The sequence below is a fragment of the Ictidomys tridecemlineatus genome, chromosome 14 (assembly GCF_052094955.1).
Source record: "Ictidomys tridecemlineatus isolate mIctTri1 chromosome 14, mIctTri1.hap1, whole genome shotgun sequence".
Lineage (NCBI taxonomy): Eukaryota > Metazoa > Chordata > Mammalia > Rodentia > Sciuridae > Ictidomys > Ictidomys tridecemlineatus.
The window spans coordinates 35,008,663-35,027,916 of record NC_135490.1 but is presented as its reverse complement, the minus strand read 5'-3'; the positions used below and the strand labels follow the sequence as shown (position 1 = coordinate 35,027,916).

At 35.9% G+C, this 19,254-nt stretch overlaps 1 protein-coding gene across 1 annotated transcript in view; it reads left to right on the top strand.

Annotated features, from left to right (window-relative positions):
- Positions 1-19,254, top strand: part of Sorbs2 (sorbin and SH3 domain containing 2) — a 326,988-nt gene that overhangs the window by 24,230 nt on the left and 283,504 nt on the right. The window lies entirely within an intron of this gene.

The following is a 19,254-nucleotide window of genomic DNA, read 5'->3' as shown; positions in this document are numbered from 1 at the left end:
AGAAACTAATTTTAGAACCCTGATACCATACCTAAGGAAGGAGATAGTGGGGAGGTATTGCCCTCTTTTTTGTGCGTTTTTTTTTTTTAATTTATAAATGTAGTATGTTATTAAGCCTCCATTCCTGAGCGTCATCACCATGGCAATGAGTATTCATTGCCAATCAGCAATTGGAGTTTCATAAATGAAAAGAAAGGCTTATAGAAGGAAGTATCCTGACTGATCTGAGAATAAAAGACTCAGAAAAAGATTCAGGGCATACTGTTGGAACATAAGCAGTATAGACTCAAGATTGACCAGAGAGTGATAAGGAAGAACAGAGGAAAGAACATGAGATTTTACTTTGTCTGCTTATAATCTCTTTAATAATCTGCTGAATTCTTTCTTAACCACTCAACCTAAAGATTATCACCTTTAATCCTCCCAACCTCATTGAGGGTTAGCCTGTATTATTGCCATTCTAGAGAAGAAATCTGAAGCTTGGAGAGATTAAATGATTTCCTAAAAGGTCTCTTAGAAAGCTTTAGACAGGGTATCTAACTTCAAAGTCATAACTCCGTAAATTAGGAGTTAAATTCTATGAATTTAAAATATCAATTTCTTCAATTTACTAGCACATAACTGTAAGTGGATTATTATACTTCCTAGACCTTCCTTTCCTGAGCTAAAAATGAGAATACTAATATCTGTGTCATACCAACATGTCAATTTATAAAGGAAAAGTTTATTAAATCATTTTATCATCCACAAAGTACTCTGGAGACTATAGTAATTACTACATGTTAAGAAATATGGAAGCCAGGCGCCATGGTGTACACCTGTAATCCCAGTGGCTCCGGAGGTGAAGGCAGGAGGATCGCAGGTTCAAAGTCAGTCTCAGCAATTTAGTGAGACACTAAGCCACTCAATGAGACCCCGTCTCTAATAAAATACAAAATAGGACTAGGGATGTAGCTCAATGGTAGAGTGCCCCTGAGTTCAATCCCCAGTACCTCCCCATACCCCGCAAAAAAGAAATATGGAAAGTCTACACAATTTGCCCAGTGCAGAACCAAGACCTTGGCTGCTCTGCCCAGGGTTAGTCTCCCCAGTCCTCACAGCCATTAATACAATATATATCATTTCAAGTAATATGTTATGATGAGGCCAAGGACAGAAAGAGAGAGATAAAATCCACCATTGCCAACAATCCACTAGGAAAGAATTAAAGTCTTAGATATTTGTTTGTTTTTACAGTGAAGAATAATCACACAGTAAAGCTAACCCTGACTTTTAAGGCTAAGTGCATTACCATATAGAAAGCCTATTCTACAGGTAAACTTCATCATATGCAGCCATCCTGTGCCTGATTAGGGCTGTGGCAATTGGTAACTGAATCCATTCATAAGATGAGGAATGCTTTCCCTGAAATGAACAGCTCTGTTTTCCTAATGTTAGCTAGTGTTTTGAACAGTGTGTGGCGTAACTCATTGGGTAATGTTCCAGTAGCAGAGCTGTCTGAATAGACCAACCTCTTGGAGTAAAGGCTCTGAAGAATGTTGTGCTCCAAGTGTGGAGGAACGCAAGACTACTCTTGTTCAAGGACTGGAAGCATCCCTTGGAAATCCTGAAGGGCTTGCCAACAGCCTACATAAAGAACTGGCTGAAAATAGCAACCGGCTTGGTGGTAGATTGATAGGGTGGCATCCTGGAAAAGCAAAGTGTCCCAGTGACCTCTACAAACTCAGGATCTCTACAAATGTGTCTCTTCCCATGGATTACTCTTGACTTCTTACTATACCTATCAAAATATATCCTGTTCCTTTTTTCTCTCCTTTTCAAATTTTATTGTGTTATATTTTCTTCCAAAAAAGATAAGGAGCCATTCAATAGACATGTTTCTTAAGCCCCTGTTACAAAGCAGTAGAATTATACTTCTTCATTTCCATCTACAACTTTCTATCAGGAGATAGTTAACTTGAACGAGTCCATAACATTTTGGTTTTGAGGTGACATTATTAAAAAAAAAAAAAAGAAAAGAAATCCTGCAATGATTGTCAAGTACTTACAAATATGCTTAGCTAATCCTTCTGGTATTGGTGTTAGCCTCAATTTAGAAATGACTGAGTGGAGAGAGATTAACGCTGCCAAGTAAAAGATAAAGGGTAGCTGTCTAATGTCTTTGAGAACAAGGACCATGGAAAATTGAAACCCACACATAGTATAGAAATACAATTCAAGCCAAGCACTGTCTGGTTTGCCTCCTTTCCCTCCTTGATCTGTTGTACAAGCTGGTAGTTGCCAAGGAAGGTGTTGGATTTTTCAGCCAAGCCCTCTGCCTCTTCTGCTAAGGGTCTCCTATCAAAAGTGGAAGCCCCACAGCTTTCTTTCATATATCATATTTAGATCCTCATAGCAGGAAGTTTCATTGAATGGATCTCTGAAAAGCATTTTGACAACCAATCTTTATGGTTATACTCGGTGAATTTATGCTAGTGACATCTGTTACCATGATCTTATCAGTAAGAGAATGGTAGTATTTTCCCTCACTTTTCCTTTGTATCAGCTAAATTCAAGACTTAGTGTCTGAACTACTTTTTGAGGGAAACTCATATGGAATTTTCTCATTCATTGCTTTCAAGTTGCCAAGTTTTTTTTTAAAAAAATAAAAACACTCAAGATTTAGATTCCATTGCATTTGGAAGGTGGAGTGGCCAGACCCTGTCCGACATACACCCTCCATTCTGCTCTATTTTCGCCTCTTTCAGTCACTCAAGCACTTTTAGGGTGGAATGGAGGTACTTTGTATGGCAATTCTAGACGAAGCAGGATCTATTACAAGTTCCCTGGCTGAAAAAGTACACTTCTTTCAGCACTATTGTACATCAGCTGTCTCCAATTACAGGCAAAGTAGGTGTGTAATATATGACTGGACTTGCTACAAATGCAGGTACACAAATCCTGGGACAGAGACACCTTGTGCTACAGTAAATTGATCTGCCCTGGGGTTCCATTAAGTCATCCGGCTCACAAAATAGAGCTCACATCAGAGATGGTGGGAATTGGTTGGAGTTCTGATTTTTATCTGGCCATTCAAAATCTGTAAAAAGAGTGAATTTAAAAGTTCTCTTTTGTAGAAGCTATGAAGACCATTTCAATATCCTGAATATCTTGAATTTAGAATCATGACTCTAAGATTATGCTACTTTAATATTTGAAACAGTCTGGCATTATAATCTGATTTGCTTACCACTACTTTTAACTGATTTTCTGATGTTTCCTCTTAGAATTACTTTTTATCTGATGTAAATAACATATATTTTACATATTTTTCAGAAATATTGAAATTGTTCATAAATTTGAAGATCAGTGAGAAAGATAGTGTACTGTTGGTTCATTTTCTTATATGAGAATTCAGAAAAACAGTAGATTTTTTTTGTATAGTAGTATAATCTTTATCACTTACTATATTTTCTAAGTCAATAAGAAGCTGATTGGGGATTGTATTATGTATATTATATTAAGGAATTTGAGGTTCCCCTAGAAATGCTGCAGTGTAAGTAGCAGAAATTGTTGTGACCACATAAGAAAAGAAAGACACAGGGAAACAAAGCCAATACTTCAGTTCTGTCACCACCATTTATCATGTGTCATCTTGGGTAGGTGTCCCAGAGAGATCCAAAATGTAAAGATGACAGCAAGAAAATAAGATACCCCTCAAACAAAAATGAAAGAAATTTATTTTCTCTTTTTTGTGGGGGATTACCAGGGATTGAACTCGGGGGCACTCTACCACTGAACCACACCCCCAGCCCTATTATGTATTTTCATTAGAGACAGGATCTCACTAAGTTGCTTAGCATCTCACTAAATTGCTGAGGCTGGCTTTGAACTCATGATCCTCCTGCCTCAGGCTCCTCAGCCACTAGGATTACAGACATGCACCATTGTGTCCAGCTTTATCTTCTCTTAATAGAGAAGATGACTAATAAATAGTGGAGCAAGCTCATTGTGTTAGCTGTTTCTAGTTGTATCAGTCTAATGACATGTCTTAGAGAAGTGGCTTCATAGCGTATATGGGTCCAGTCAGTTATTTTCACTTTTCTCTTTTGGGCTGCTTTTCCAAGGCATAATGTAAAGCAAAGGGAAAAGAAAGAAAGAAAGAAAGGGAGGGAGGGAGGGAGGGAGAGAAAAAGGAGGGAGTGAGGGAAAAGAAGGAAGGAAGGAAGAATGGCCGTCTGGCTTAGCCACTAGAAACAAGTGCCAGTCTATGCAGTTTATATAGTATCATTTAATGATTACCAAATACTGGGTAATAGGTAATATGAACCTCATTGCATATATTTTGAAACTAAAACTCAGAAGAATTAAGCTCATAATCACAAATCCAGTAAGTGGCTGAGATTTGAATCTATTTTTCTTGCTGAAGACAAGACATCTCATGACACGGATCTGCCTGGCTACACATCCCATGCACTGTCAGCCCTTATGTATGTGGATTCTTTTTCCATGAACTGCAGACTGAAAATATTTGGAAAAAAAAAATTACTTCTATACTAGAAGTTCATTGCATTAGACAAAAGGGAATAAAGGGAAGGGAGGGGAGATGGGAATAGGAAAGATCGTAGAATGAATCAGACATAATTTTCCTATGTTCATATATGAATACATGACCAGTGTAACGCCACATCATGGACAACCACAAGAATGGGAAATTATATTCCATGTATGTGTAATAGGTCCACATATACTCTGTTGTCATGTACATCCAAAAAGAACAATTTAAAAAATTTTTTTTAAATTTAGAAATTATATCTATACTAAATCATGTACAGAATTTTTTCTTATCATTATTCCCTAATCAATACATCAAAATAAGTATTTACACAGCATTACATTGTATTAGGCATTACAAATAATCCAGAGTTTATTTAAAAGGTACAAATATGCATAGGTTACATGGAAATAATATGTCACTTCATACGCAGGAGTTGAAGCCAATCCTCCATGGATTGTTAGGAATGACTGTACTTTCAGCATTGCATCTGATAACTGTAGAGAGAAGAAGGTTTGAGACAGATTTATATACAGATCACTCATGTAATAAAGTATATGAGATTTTTAAAAAATCTCCAAGTAAACTAAAGATTAAATGAGAATAAATTAATACTTTGAGAGTTGAGTTAACTGTGCTGGTTCATAAGAGAAGGAACTTGACTGCAATAAAGAAAAGCATGAGAGATCTAGTTCTTCATGGGGTCTTCCGATGTCCCTTGTAGTGAGACAGCTATTCGAATGCTCTATTGACATCAAAAATCCTCTGTTATCAAAAAAGTTACAAAAGTTTTCTTCTGGCTTATTCTTTGAATTTTATGAAAATTCTTGCACACCAAATGCTGCACCTGTAGATGAGTTCTAATTTACACAGATATATTACACATACCACTTGTGTATCAATTTCAAGGTACTTTATGATCCTATGTGGAGTCTTCATAAATCATGTTTAGTACATATACCATAATAATATAAATTGTATTCATCAGGATGTTGGCCACAAACAGTACAATTTCATTAGAATGCTTCAATGAGAGTTTAATAATGAGAGTATTTTTCCATGGTGGGACCATGGCATAAGTTCAGTAAAAGAGAATTTGTCATATGCAAGGTTCTCTTTCCAACCTAAGGCTGGAAGAGGTGAATGGAGACAAATAGATCTATGGGCTAAAATGACATGTGGGGGATGCCACAGAGAAGAACTGGGAAAATAAAGGCCCCCAACTTGCTTTCCTCATCAACCCTCATTAGTCAACCCATCTTGAAGCCAGAAAGTATATGCATCTGTTGATGCAAACTATTAAAAAAATGCTCAGTGGAGCCCAGGTGGGGAAAATAGAAAGTATCTCTGGAAGGACAGAGCTACTGGAAACAGAAGTTTCCCAGAACATAAGTATTTTTTTAAAAATGACTTAAAAACAGAATTAAAACCCAAATTATTAGATGTTAAGACTGCAAACTCAGTTCCTCATGTACAATGTGTTATTATTCTCCAACTCTAACCATAAAAATACATGAACTAGAAAATAAATTGCGTCATCTGCTATCGGATCCAAATATCATGCCACCCTTGAGAATTGAGAATTGACAAATATAATTTCAGCAGAAATGCCTTACAAGGTATTTGCCAAAGAAATGTCGGAGATTAGTAAGTCTGTAAAAGTGATTTATTAGGTATTGTCTTCTTTTCTAAAAAAACGTATTTTGAGTTTATTTTATGCTTGGTAAATACCAGTTGAATAAATACCCCAGGCATTTCAAATAAACTGAATTGCCAGAACATGTCTCATTTGCTTTACTTTAACATTACATTTCTCACATAGTGTTTCCATTACTAAAGCTAAGCATTCTCTTTTGTCTGCAATGTTCATGATACACAGAAGTCTTGATCACTTCTATTCTTGACAGTCAGAGTTTCTTAACTTTTATATTACTGATATTTTGGGCCAGATCATTCTTTGCTGGGGGGAAGGCTGCTCTGTGCATTGTGGAGTGTTTAGTAGCATCCCTGTCTTCTTCATATGAGGTGCCAGAACCACTCACCTCCCAAACTGTGATGACTAAAAATGTCTCCAAACATTGAAATCTACCCTGGGATATAAAATCTCCACCTTTGAGATCCACTATTGCAAATGAAATGTACTGCGATTGTTGTCGAGATTGTCTTGGGCCTCAAATTCTTCATTTATCTACCAGACCTCTCTCCTCACTAAGCCACTTCAAGAATCAGCGTTTTAGCAGAGCTATTGAATCAGATGGCTAAAATTATTGATTCTATAATAATCAGTAATAATGAACTGCCTCACTACTGGGTGACTAGGTGGCTTTAACTCATGCTTGTCCTTGGGTAGGATGGCCACTGAAACTGTTTTCAGAATAACTCTGCAAGCCATTCTCCTTCCCAGCCATAACTTCTGGAAATTGCCTAGAGTGAAAACCACATCTATACAAACATTTTCTAGATAGAAACACACCAAAGAACATCTTGATGACCCTATTTTTCTAATTTACTTCCAATGAGAAGGTAGATGAAACATCCACCTTCTGCCTGAACTCTGAAATTACTTCCTAATTCTGTCTTCCCACATCCATTCTTGATTCTTTCCAGTCCCTTATTTATGGTTTTAGTGACTTTTTAAAAATGAAAATAGAGCCTTATGACTCCATAGTTTGAAGAGCTTAGGTACTTTCCTGACCCAGAAGACCTGGTATGACCTGGCCAATCCTTGCTTTCCCAAACTTTTAAAATACCTGCCATTTCACTCTGCTTTCCTGCCACAGAAGTTCACGTAAACCTTGACCACAGGACTTTGCATGTACAACTTCTTTCTCCAATCTCCTTTCAGCGACAATTTCCACATTCTTCAGATTCCAGTCCAAGTGCTACTTCCATACCAGCCTTCCCAGCCGCACATGTCAAACCCTCCAAATTATCTAGGTTGAGATTTTTGTTATTTTAACCCTCTTAAAGAGCAGTGCTTCTTCCATTCACAGCATTTATCTTGCTTTGCCATTATCATTAGACCTTCAATAGACTGATTACTTGATTAATATCTCTCCTTCATTCAACCTGATGCTCCATGAGGCGAGACCTGTTGATTTTTTCTTGTTTTCCTCCGCAGTGCATAGGAAGTTCTCAGTAAATATTTCCAGAAGAAAGGAAGAAGGTGCAAAAGAAATAGAGGGAGGAAGGGAAATGGGAGTTAAAAAAAAATAGAATAGAAAGAAAATAAGGCAGATCCTAAAGTCAGACTGCGATCAAACCTGCTCATCTTTATTTCTCCTGTGACCCTACACAGTCTTAACTTCATGGCTGGCTTTTCGTTTTTGTTTTTTTTTCCTCAGTGCACAATGATTTTTCCATGCTGTCATAATGATCTTTTGAGTTAATCCTCATTTAGGCTTTATGCCAACAGGCAAAACGTTTCCAAGACATACTTTGTAAGAAATGCTTTTCAAGGTAAACCGAGGGAGTCTATGGTCCTGTCCTTAGAGGGAGACTCATGTAAGATGGAACTGAGAACAGCAGAAGTTGCTTCCAAACAAACGCTCCATTCAGATCCCTCCAAGTCACCATTCACTTGATTACATAAAAATGTTGTTGAAAGCAGCATAAAGGCCAAGAAATATTTTAAAATAATGAGAAAAATAGAATGTGGTATCTGAGACCTTGGTCCACAGGACATCCTTTCAGATGAAGGCCTTTTGTTTTCCTTAACTGCTCTTCCCATCAGTCTGTGGTGCCATAATTCATTACACAGCATATATTCGTTTACAATCCATTCGCCACACATCACTACTGTAAGGAGGTGGAAAAAAATCCACTGGACACAACCCAGGCGTTCTCCTACCAGCCGGGATCAAACAACCCCATAAAGTCATTTCCTATTAATTACAAAGTGATTGTATATAAACACTTCAGCACTATTTTTCAAATGATAATAAACTAGTCATGATTGATTACAGAGGTTAGATAAAGATGATGGGACAGGAAAAGGGGAAGGGAGGGGCAGGAAAACAGAACAAAGCTGCCTGATAGTGGAACTTAGTGATATTTATAAATGTCCATTGGTACTGAATGATGGATGGACTTCAGAAACCTCAAGACCTAAAGAATGCATAATGTTAGCTTAATAGATTCTTTCAGGCCTGGGTTACCGCAGTATTTACAGTAACCCCGCATTCATGGTCATAACATAATAGTACCCTTCATCCCCAAATTTCAGATATTTGCACATCTATAAACTATCAATTTCTAAAACAGCTGGTTGAATAACATTCCAATGTGTGCCTGTGTAACTTGTTATAAACAGGGACTTTGCCCGATTTTTCTAAGGTAACATAGCAGAGTAGCAACTCCGTGGACCAGCGCATAAAGGTATATTTTTAAGAAAAAATGAAACAAGAAAATATTCTGTACTTTCATTACGCTGGAATGGGGAAATGAATCTGTAACACATTTTTTAACTGAGATTTATTGAAACAGCAATTAGCACAACAAATCTACAAGATTAGTTTTCCTTTTCAGAAATCTTTTAATTTCTGAAAGGAAGTATGCTAACTTGCCTAGAGAAACACAGATGCTTTCCTGTTGTTTCTTACCTTTTTTTTTTTTTTTTTTTTTGATTACTTGTTTTCAGTTGAATGTTGCAATTTTGGCAAAGCTAGATCTGGTATTTAATTATCTGAAGTAAAAGTAACCCAGTTATGGAATCATGAAATTTCATATTAGAAAGGGGGTACTTTAAAACATATTTATTTTTGGTACTGCAAAATTTCTGATTTCTAACCTTTTTTATGTCAACAGTTATAGCTATTTGAAGGTCTGTGTGCCGCAAACCTTAAGAAAGGCAAGTGGTTTTATGAGGAGCTATTGTTGAATTCAATTTAGTGTGACTGAGTTAGCCATCTCCCACACAGAGATATTATAAAGATTAAATTTTGTTTTTTATATGAACATTGTTTCAAACTTGACCTTCAAAGCTCAAAAAAAAAAAGTTCTACTGGGAAGACATTCAAAGTAAACTATTGCAAAGAATGGGTCTTTGAAAAGTCATTTATATATCCTAAAACCCAGGTTGATAAGAATCTATACTAGTTTTGCTTTTAATAAATATCCTCTAATTGCTACCTTGCTAAAAATGACCACCTAATCACCATCTTCCTCAGAATTTATTTAATCAGGTTCTAAAAAAGAAATAAAATGAGAAAACTATTATTGTTATGTACTTCTTAAGGTTTACCTTTTAACACAATAGCTGAGAACAAAGAAATACAAGATACAAATTGCAAACTTAAATTGAATTCTATCTTAATTTTATGATTTACATTAAAAGATCCACTTGTTAAATCCTTTGGTAAAATTTTAGCATGTACCTAAAAAAATCAATCAAATATTGTTTGTTAGGTCAATCTAAATTAGGATATATAAATGTTTTTTAAGTTTTAGATAATATGAACTTCAATTGTCATACTTTATTGAATGTCATCTTACATCTTGAGAAAACTGGCTTTATTTGGTTTGTTTTATAAATAAATATGATATTCATGACTTTGTTTTATATAATGCTAGTTTATATAATAGGATATAGCTGTGCAATGGGTCCCAGGAATATGATTTCATTTGTTTTTCTGTTTTCTCAGATAGATGAAAGCAGCAAAATGTCCCTGAACATTTTTAAAGTTTATCATAGCTTTTGGGTTTTCATTCAAATTGAATTCATTTCAACTCAGCAAGACATTTCTAAATTCATTCCCACAGCACTTTAGCAAATGAAAACTATGTTTTCCATGAGTCATCCTTTGAATTAGAAAATGTTCATCATCCAGGAGGGCTTATTGTGCCTATAAAATTAATGCAGCACAAACATAGGTGTTGATGTTTTCAGTATCCGGCTGTTTATTAGGTAAGAGTCTATACAAGAAACGTTAGTGTTAAATGCCCCTATTTGTTGTCTAACATTTTAAATTGTTCATAGTATCAAGTGCTTAGACAGTGAATCAGATTTTTTTCTTGATATTCTCCAGGGCAAAAATCTATACAAGTTTATTTTTCTTTGTAATCAGTGTGGTGAAATGGAAGACCTTTTAAAAAGAAGCTGCCAAGATATCAAAGTTAATCATGTATTTCTCTGTCTAGGGACAGCTTCTGTTTTGGATACTTCCCTTTTCTCCTGCAATGGCCAAGGAGAAGCTTTATAGATGGAAAATATTCCTCTCCAAGTGCCATAGGAGTATGTTGACTAAACAGCATTGCAGAACACTGACATTCTGTAACAGTGCACACTGTCCTTGGCCATTAGGACACATGGATGGGAATTGCATTTCAGCACCTTACTTGTGTACGATCTAGAGATTTTTGTCCTACTCAAGTCACTTTCTTCCTTACCCCCAATTGAAAATGAGAAAATATACCAAGTATTTTCATATCCATGTTATTGACTGTCAATTTTCCTAAATTGGTAATACTTAAGCTCCAAGCAAATCAAAACTAGTTCTTTATAAAAACCACAGAGATGTTTTTCAAGAATTAAGAAGACAAGTATATATCACTGATGTCAAATTTGACTTTCTTATTCATTTCTTCTATTTCACAAAGAAATTAAATAAATAGGACTAGGAATCAAGAAAAAAAAATCTTCTAACAATCACTTTTATTATTGTTTTCCTCTTTGATCAAAACCCATGCACTTCACTTTCCTCCTTTGTTTATTCAGGATCAAATATCTGCCTGAAAGTATGCTGAGAGAATGGAAATATGAATTTAGCTCAAGAACAAATGAACTACAATATTAGCTTTATCCTGAAGTATAGAAGCAGAACACCAGGAGTGAAGTTCAGCCCAGGCTCTTTATTTATTTTATTAGTTATTTTTGTATTTATTTATTTTGCAGTACCAACTGGAAGGAAATAGCTCCTCAACAAATAAGAATCATTTAATAACTGAGAACAATATGAAAAGTATACTAAAATCCAGAGCAATTAAGCACAAAATCTCAACACAGATTTTTCTTAAAGGTTGGGAATACACACACACACACACACACACACACACACACACACACACACACATATATAATGAATATATACATATATATATCTCATATGGGGAAAGTATATGAAAAATTATTAGTTTATTTAGTACCCATATTTTAAAGTATTTGAAGCAGGGAAGGAGCTTCTCTTCCCTTTGGACTGAGAGATAGAGAATGGGTTGGCACTAAGCAAGGGCAGAGGCAGGAGACTGACTGGAATGTATAGATACTGGGATTGTATGGCCAACAAGGAGGAAGGTAAATTCAGAGTATGGCCATAGCTATGGGAATGAATAAAATGGACAGAGTTTGTAAATAGAATCACTATATAAAGAAGCATCCAAATCTGGACACTTTGGAGACTGCAACAATTTCTGGGACAAGAGATATAAATTCGACAGTCCTGGGTAAAGCAGGACTGCAGGGCACCCAACCAAGAGATGACAGAATAGACCACTTTAGTGATCAATTGAACTTAAAAAGATGAGATAAAATAACAGGAATAAATATTTAAAGGAGAGGATCAAAATGAAAGAGGATTTGACCAATCTGATTTAAAAAATTGCATTATACAGTCACAATAAATCGAACAGTGAGGTGTCAGGGCACATTGGCCACCATAACTTCTGCTGAGAGTTTTTAGACCAATTCCCAGATCAATTAAGCATTGAGACGTCTGGCACTGCACTGACAGCTGTATTGTGCAGCCACATCGTAAGCATTCATGGAAGGTAGATTCCGAAGTGGTGCCACTCAAGAGTTTTACTTCATTAGTAAATATTTATTAAGCCTCTACTATGTTCTTAGACTGTTCCAGGTGATGAGAATGCAATAATGAATAAGATAAATAAGTCTGTCTGCAAGCATCTCCTTAACTCTGTTTTGTTAGGGAGCCAATAACCTAGTGAACCTCAGAATCATTACATCATTTGTAAGGATATCATCCAGTTACTTATCCATTAGATCCCAGAGTGTATTTATTGTAGAAAATCCAATGAGAAATCCCTCTGGAACTCAGCACAGAGACTATTTGCATGAGATTCTTAATAGTTGTTCTGTTTCCATCTCAAGGACACTGGGAATTGGGTTATAGGAATGGACCCCTTTTCTGCACTGGCTACTAGAAAAGCTGAGCTGACTTTGTAACCTGTTCCCAGCACCTGTGCAAGACACTATGATATGTGTTTTTAGCTGCTTTCTTGGCTTTAGTTTTTCTTGCTTGTGATTTGTTTATATTTTGTTTGTCATATTTACCATTTCTTTAAACTCATTTCAATTTCATGTTCTTGTAGTACATTTTTAATGTGTGAAATCGTTTACTTAAAAATTGCAGGATCTATTTTGTATCAAACTTAAAATTCACAGAATAGAAAATATGATAAGAAATAATTTATATTGCTCATAAGGAAAATACATGGTCACCATCAAAACAATTTGAGAGAAAAACTGCTTAATAAAACTATTTAATAAATAAAATAGCAAATCAGCTATTTAAAAATAAATAATTCTGATTCATAGTTTATTATCATGTTCCCGTTGATAAGAGTTAAAAACAAAATTTATTTAATCAAACTTTGCAAAATAGGAGAAATTGCAAAGGTATTTAATTATCTAAAAATTTTAGAATGTCTATGTCATGGGAATATAAACAAAATAGAAAATAGAAAATAAAGAGAGGAGGCAGGGGATTAGCAAGGATGGTAGAATGTGATGGACATCATTATCCAAAGTACATGTACGAAGACTTGAATTGGGTGTCAACCTACTTTATATACAGAGATATGAAAAATTGTAGTGTATATGTGTAATAAGAATAGTAATGCAAAAAAAAGAAAACAAGTACATGTATAAAGACATGAATTGGCGTGAACATACTTTATACAAAGATATGAAAAATTGTGCTCTATTTGTGTAATAAGAATTGTAATACATTCCACTGTCACGTATTTTAAAAAATAAAATCAATTAAAAAACATTTAAAAGAAAATAATGTAGACTAGAAAATATTTATAAAAATATGACAAAGCTTTCTATCAGTGACATAGTAAGAAGCATACAAAAATGCCAACATAAAATTTTATATCCTATGTGTAAATTTTAAAAAATTTAACAGGAGAAAATGAGAGTTACAAACTTCACTGCCTTAGTCAATTCAGGTTGCCATGACAAATTACCATTTATTTCTCACTCTTGGAGGCTGGGAGGTTCAAGATTAAGGTGTCAGTCTTAAGAGATCATCTTCCCATTAGTATTTTCCCATGGCACCGAGAATAAAGAAGCAAGCTTTCTCCCATATCTTTTTATAAAGGTACTATTCCACCAGAAGGCTCTACCCTCTTGACCTAATTAATTACCTCCCAAGCTCCCCCCACAACAAATACCATCACAATAGGAACTAGAGTTTCAACATAAACTGGTGAAGAACACAAATAGTCAATCCATACTACCTACACCCAGAGTAATGTTAATTTCGACAATGAGGTATTCTAATCTTTGAAATTTAAAAAAAATTTTAAATGTTAACAACATGTTGCTGGACAAGGTGGTACACACCTGTAATCCCAACCACTGGGGAGGCTGAGGCAGGAGGATTGCAAGTTCAAAGCCAGCCTCAGCAAAAGTGAGGAACTAAGCAACTCAGTGAAACCTTGTCTCTAAATAAAATATAAAATAGGGCTAGGGATGTGGCTCAATGGTTGAGGGCCCCTGGTACCTCACCCTGGTACCCTCACCCCCCCCCCGACCCAAAAAAGTAAATTTAGTTGTAAAACCAGAATACTATGATGATAGTAGCAGAAATTCAATTTTATTAAAAATAACAACTGTAAAACTATTTTTTCTAATCCTGTAATTCTCATCTATGTATTTTTCCACTATAGTACAAAATAGAGAAACTAAATATCTCTTTAATAGCAAACATTTAGATGCATTAAGAATGCCCAACAATAAGAGACACTTTAAATAAATTACCTATATTTTAAACTTCAAAGATGCCATCTGTACACCACTGAGAAAAGAAAGGAGCACTACTAATTTAAAATAACACAGAAAGAAGTAGGTTATTTAAGCATAAGTTTTATCTTCTAGCATTTTGTGCATACACGGGGACAAGTATGTGAAATATTGGTTGTTGCTCTTAAAACTTTTCTCATACAACTCCACCTCTTCCCAACCACTTTTCAACTTTATGTCATAAAATGCATGTTTTTCCCATAAATATTCCCTGTGCCTCAGGAGTGCCACTGACATGGCATTTTTTGTTTGTGCTCTTTGTCTCTGGGATTCTCTTCCAAGTTGATCACAGCTAAGCCTAAAGTTTTGTTTTGTTTTTTAATTTATTTTAATTATGTATGTTTTGTGGTCTTACAAGTAGATGTTAACAGAAGGTTTTAGAACACAGACAGCACTCCTATTCTTTGCTCAGGTGGTCCTTGTCATTTGTGGACCTGACATCAGCGAGTAAAGGTTACTGGACTGTGTCACTGAGACTGTAACCTTGTTTTTGGTTAAGGTAATTCCGTGATAACTCACTGCCACCTGGCTTACAGTGTCCAGTGCGGTGCCTTGGTTGTAAGATACACTCTCATTCAAGAAATATTTTAAAAAAAATTTAAATGTGCATTTTAGAACCATTAAAATACAGTTAAGTGGATCCACCAAGAGGAAAACTTGCAGACTTTATGAAGGAAATGTTCACAGTGGTGCAGCATCTTAGATAATTTTTATCAGGGTTATAAGATAAGCTTATGTTGTAACACATAAGAAAGGAAATGCAGTTGAGCAGGAAGGTCATAAACTTGAGTTTGAATCCTTTATGTGCTCCGTGGTGCTTATAAACTTGGACAAGCTTCTTAACTATTTTCTCTGGAGTCTATTTTCTAACGAGCAAAATGGAAGGCATTAGTACCTGCTGTGTGGAGTTACTCTGAATATTAGATGATTTAATATGTAATAGTTTTAGTCTTTTCCAAGGGGAAATTTGTTTTAAAAATCAAATCCTAGATTGGATATTAAGAAATGATCTTCCTAAACATCTGAAAAAAAAAAAAAAGCCTAGGAGGGAATTGGGATAATGTTAAATTTTGATTTACTAAGAAGGGGAATTATTCATGAATACTTTATTATAATATAGTATTGTCTGTGGTCCCTATCTGCATCATTTATATGTAAATATACACACAGGATTTAGGTTATATAATGAAAGTTTCAGGCAGCCGCCATGATTTTTAAGCTCTGTGATCTGAAATATAAGGGGCAAAAGATGGGGAGGCATCCCAGAGAAGGACAATAGAGACATGGGAAGTGAACAAGAGGCTAGGGTTTGGAGTCATTGTGGGACTGGAGTGTTTAAAGTGGAATGAGAAAACTTAAAAACTTTTTCAAATTATTCACTGGGTTTCTTTAATACACAATCAGCATTTCTTTTGAGCAAAAGATGGAAAACATTAAGAGACCCCATTGAAAATGGGGTGGGAGTGGCCAGGCCCTTATTCAGTCCCTACCCCAACATTTTAAAAATCCATCTGTGAGGGCTGTTATTTGTAGTGTCACTCCTACTGCTGAAAATGGGCTCAAGAGTGGCCAAAAGCAACGTTACAGAGCCAAACTGTAATTTGAAAAAGTTTCTTTAATTTCAGAGGCTGGAATTGAAACTGGGTGAGTCTTAAAACTTCCTGTCATTGTACCTTGAGTTGTGTCAGACACACAGCCAGCATGGTATGGAAGCCATAACCGTGAACTAACAGAAACAGAAACGCAATAGAAAAGCATGAAGGTATTGCTGAGCTCACACTTGTTTCTCTGAGGAGTTCTTCATGAAAGTTTTTTTTTTCTTTTTTTTTTATTGGTTGTTCAAAACATTACAAAGCTTTTGACATATCATGCTCTGTTGAACCCAATGGCATTGCAATTGTCTTAATTAGAAGCCCTCCCAGATCTTCCAAATCGGTGCCTCTGGTTATGAGACGATGAACCACGCTTAAAAGATCTTTAATGCACCAACTTAATTTATTGATGTACCTTTGCCTGCATATTAGCTATTTGGGAATTATATTTTGGAGCTTTATGGCTCAGTGTTTTGTTGCCACCTCGTTATTTTGTATCTTGAGAGAGTGAAGGTTCTTATCTTGTGCCCCATGAGAGTTCCTCTATTTTTCTTTCCTGGGCTCAAAATTTTCCTGTTTTTTAAAAGGAATACTCACCAGAATTTATTTGGTTAAGAACTCATGGCCTTTCAGAGGTCTAAAGACTTGTCCCTTGAGAGAAACCCAACACAGATTGAGAAGCATCATGGCCACTCCATCCTGTGGGTGCTTTTCTGGGTGTACACAGCAGACAGACCCATTTTCCAGTAAATCCTTTCTAAGGTTTACAGTTTAGCAAGTTCTCATTGTCAGAAGGAACATGGCATTTTCGTTGACAATAGGCCTGTTTCACACACTATTCAAATAGCTTTTATGGCATTGGGCGTCTATCAATACCTCAAATGGCCAGTTACCAGCATGGTATTTTTATATCCATCCCTAGCCTGGGGTTCGCTTAAAGGGCTTTTAGACTTATATCTGCATGTAAAATAAGATTTTAAAAATCTGTGGATTATCAGTTTATAGTAAGTGACATGGGAGCTGTATCATTTAGGAATATGGCCCTTGAGAGCAGAATGAATATGAAGTAGTTCCTCAAGCAGAAAAAAAAAAAAAAAAAAAAGAAAAGCCAAAGAGATATGCTGAGAAGGCGTTTGTTTCAAGAGATTGGTCATGGAAATGTGTGAAGAGTTGGACATTTCTCCGCCTGATGCACCTCTTGAGGTGAATTTTCCACCATTACCACTCAAATGTCCTTGAATGTTTAATTATACTTTATAGTCAGCTACGTTGAGAAAGCAGTTCTAAGATTGTTGTCATTCCCTTAGAGGCAAACAGTGGTGTGTGGTTATATTCACCAAGAGGAAGCCTAGGCCTAATGAATCTTTGAAAACCAAAGCACTTTTACATAAGGAAAAGATTCAAAATTAGTGAAATCGAAATATGAAGTTTACTTGACACACACATGAGGAGGGAGGGAGAGAAGGAGGGAGAAGTAGTGTGAGCTTAACTAGAGCTCTGTATCTATAGCTATGTCTCTATATCTACACAAGGGTCTTTATCTATGTTCCTGCATTTTCCCACTAAGAACTGAGGTAACTTATCAAACCAACAAAACCCCACAAACTAAAATCATGTTCTTCGAAAGGATAGGATGTGATTTTAAATAAATACCAACCATCAAGAAATAAAGTAAGACTACATAAAAGAAATCAGTCAAGGAAAAGAACACAGCATAAACATGAAGGCCACAACATTAGTTTGTTAATGGCCAAAGCTAAAACAAAAGCTTGGCAATTACATTATAAAGGCCATAAATAAGCCAGGTGCAGTGGTGCATGCCTGTAATCCCAGGTACTTGGGAGGCCGAGGCAGAGGATCATAAATTCAAGGCTGGTCTCAGCAATTCAGCAAGGCTCTTCCTCAAAATAAAAAGGGTTGGGGATGCATTTTAATGGTAGAGTGCTTGCCTAATATCTACCCTGTGTTCAATCCGGGGGAGTGGTGGGGGGAGGGACTATGAATAACTCTTCAGGAGACCCAAAGCCTTTTCTACCTTATAGGTCTGAAATAAGTTTCTCATGGGATTTTATATTAAAATGCCCTAGATTGGGTAAGTGTTAGAATCTTAGGAAGAATGGACAAATTTTATTTATTTATTTGTTGATGGTTATTTCTTTACACAATGCTACAATAGATAGTTTTCTTAAGAAACCACTTAATGAATGACAATTTTATAGGTACAATGCTACAATAGACAGTTTTCTTAAGAAACCACTTAATGAATGACAATTTTATGACTTCAATATATATTCAATGTATATTTATCTCCTGCTAAAGAATAGTCCTAAAAATGACTTAAGTATTTCTTTGGGTTTGGACCCAAATATCTTAACAAAGTATCTCTAACATCCCAACGTCTGCAAAGGATTTGTGCAAGTGAACTTGGATAAGTTAATAATAGAATTATTCCCTTTTTAATAGAGTGGCATATGAAATCCAAAGATTTCTGAAACAAATCAATGCTTACAAATATAAACATAAATGATTTCCAGTGTCCATGTAAGTGGTGCATTCTGCATCTGAACACTCCAAGTAAACCTGGGTGGATTTTTCCTATCTGCCTGCGGTGCCCACTGCCTCCATAGCAATAGTTTTGAGGATGATGCCCATCGGCCATGGCGTGGCTGTCACCAGGGCAGAGAACAGGGCTTCAGGTCCCTTTCCACTCCCTTACTGACCTGGAGATGCCTGAACATTTTTAATCATTTCTCCCAGTTTTCTTCTAGAATGGCTTTGATATTGACTTTGCTCTACTTTTTATCTGAATTAAGGTGGGACTGAAGAGCACAGTGTGATGTGCCCCAAATTATCACTGCCCTACAATAGTTTGGAGGGCCACCTGGGGCTCATACAGAATTTGGGAAAGGAGCAAAGGATTCTGCCTTCTCTGAGGGACACAGAAGAGGTTATGTTGATTCTTACGACAGCAGAGAACATTCGTTTTTGTTTGAAGGGCCCCGAACCATATTTGTCTTGTAATCATGGTCTTTGACCAGGAAATTTATATAGTATCACTTTTAGTATACACATATACCTATAAA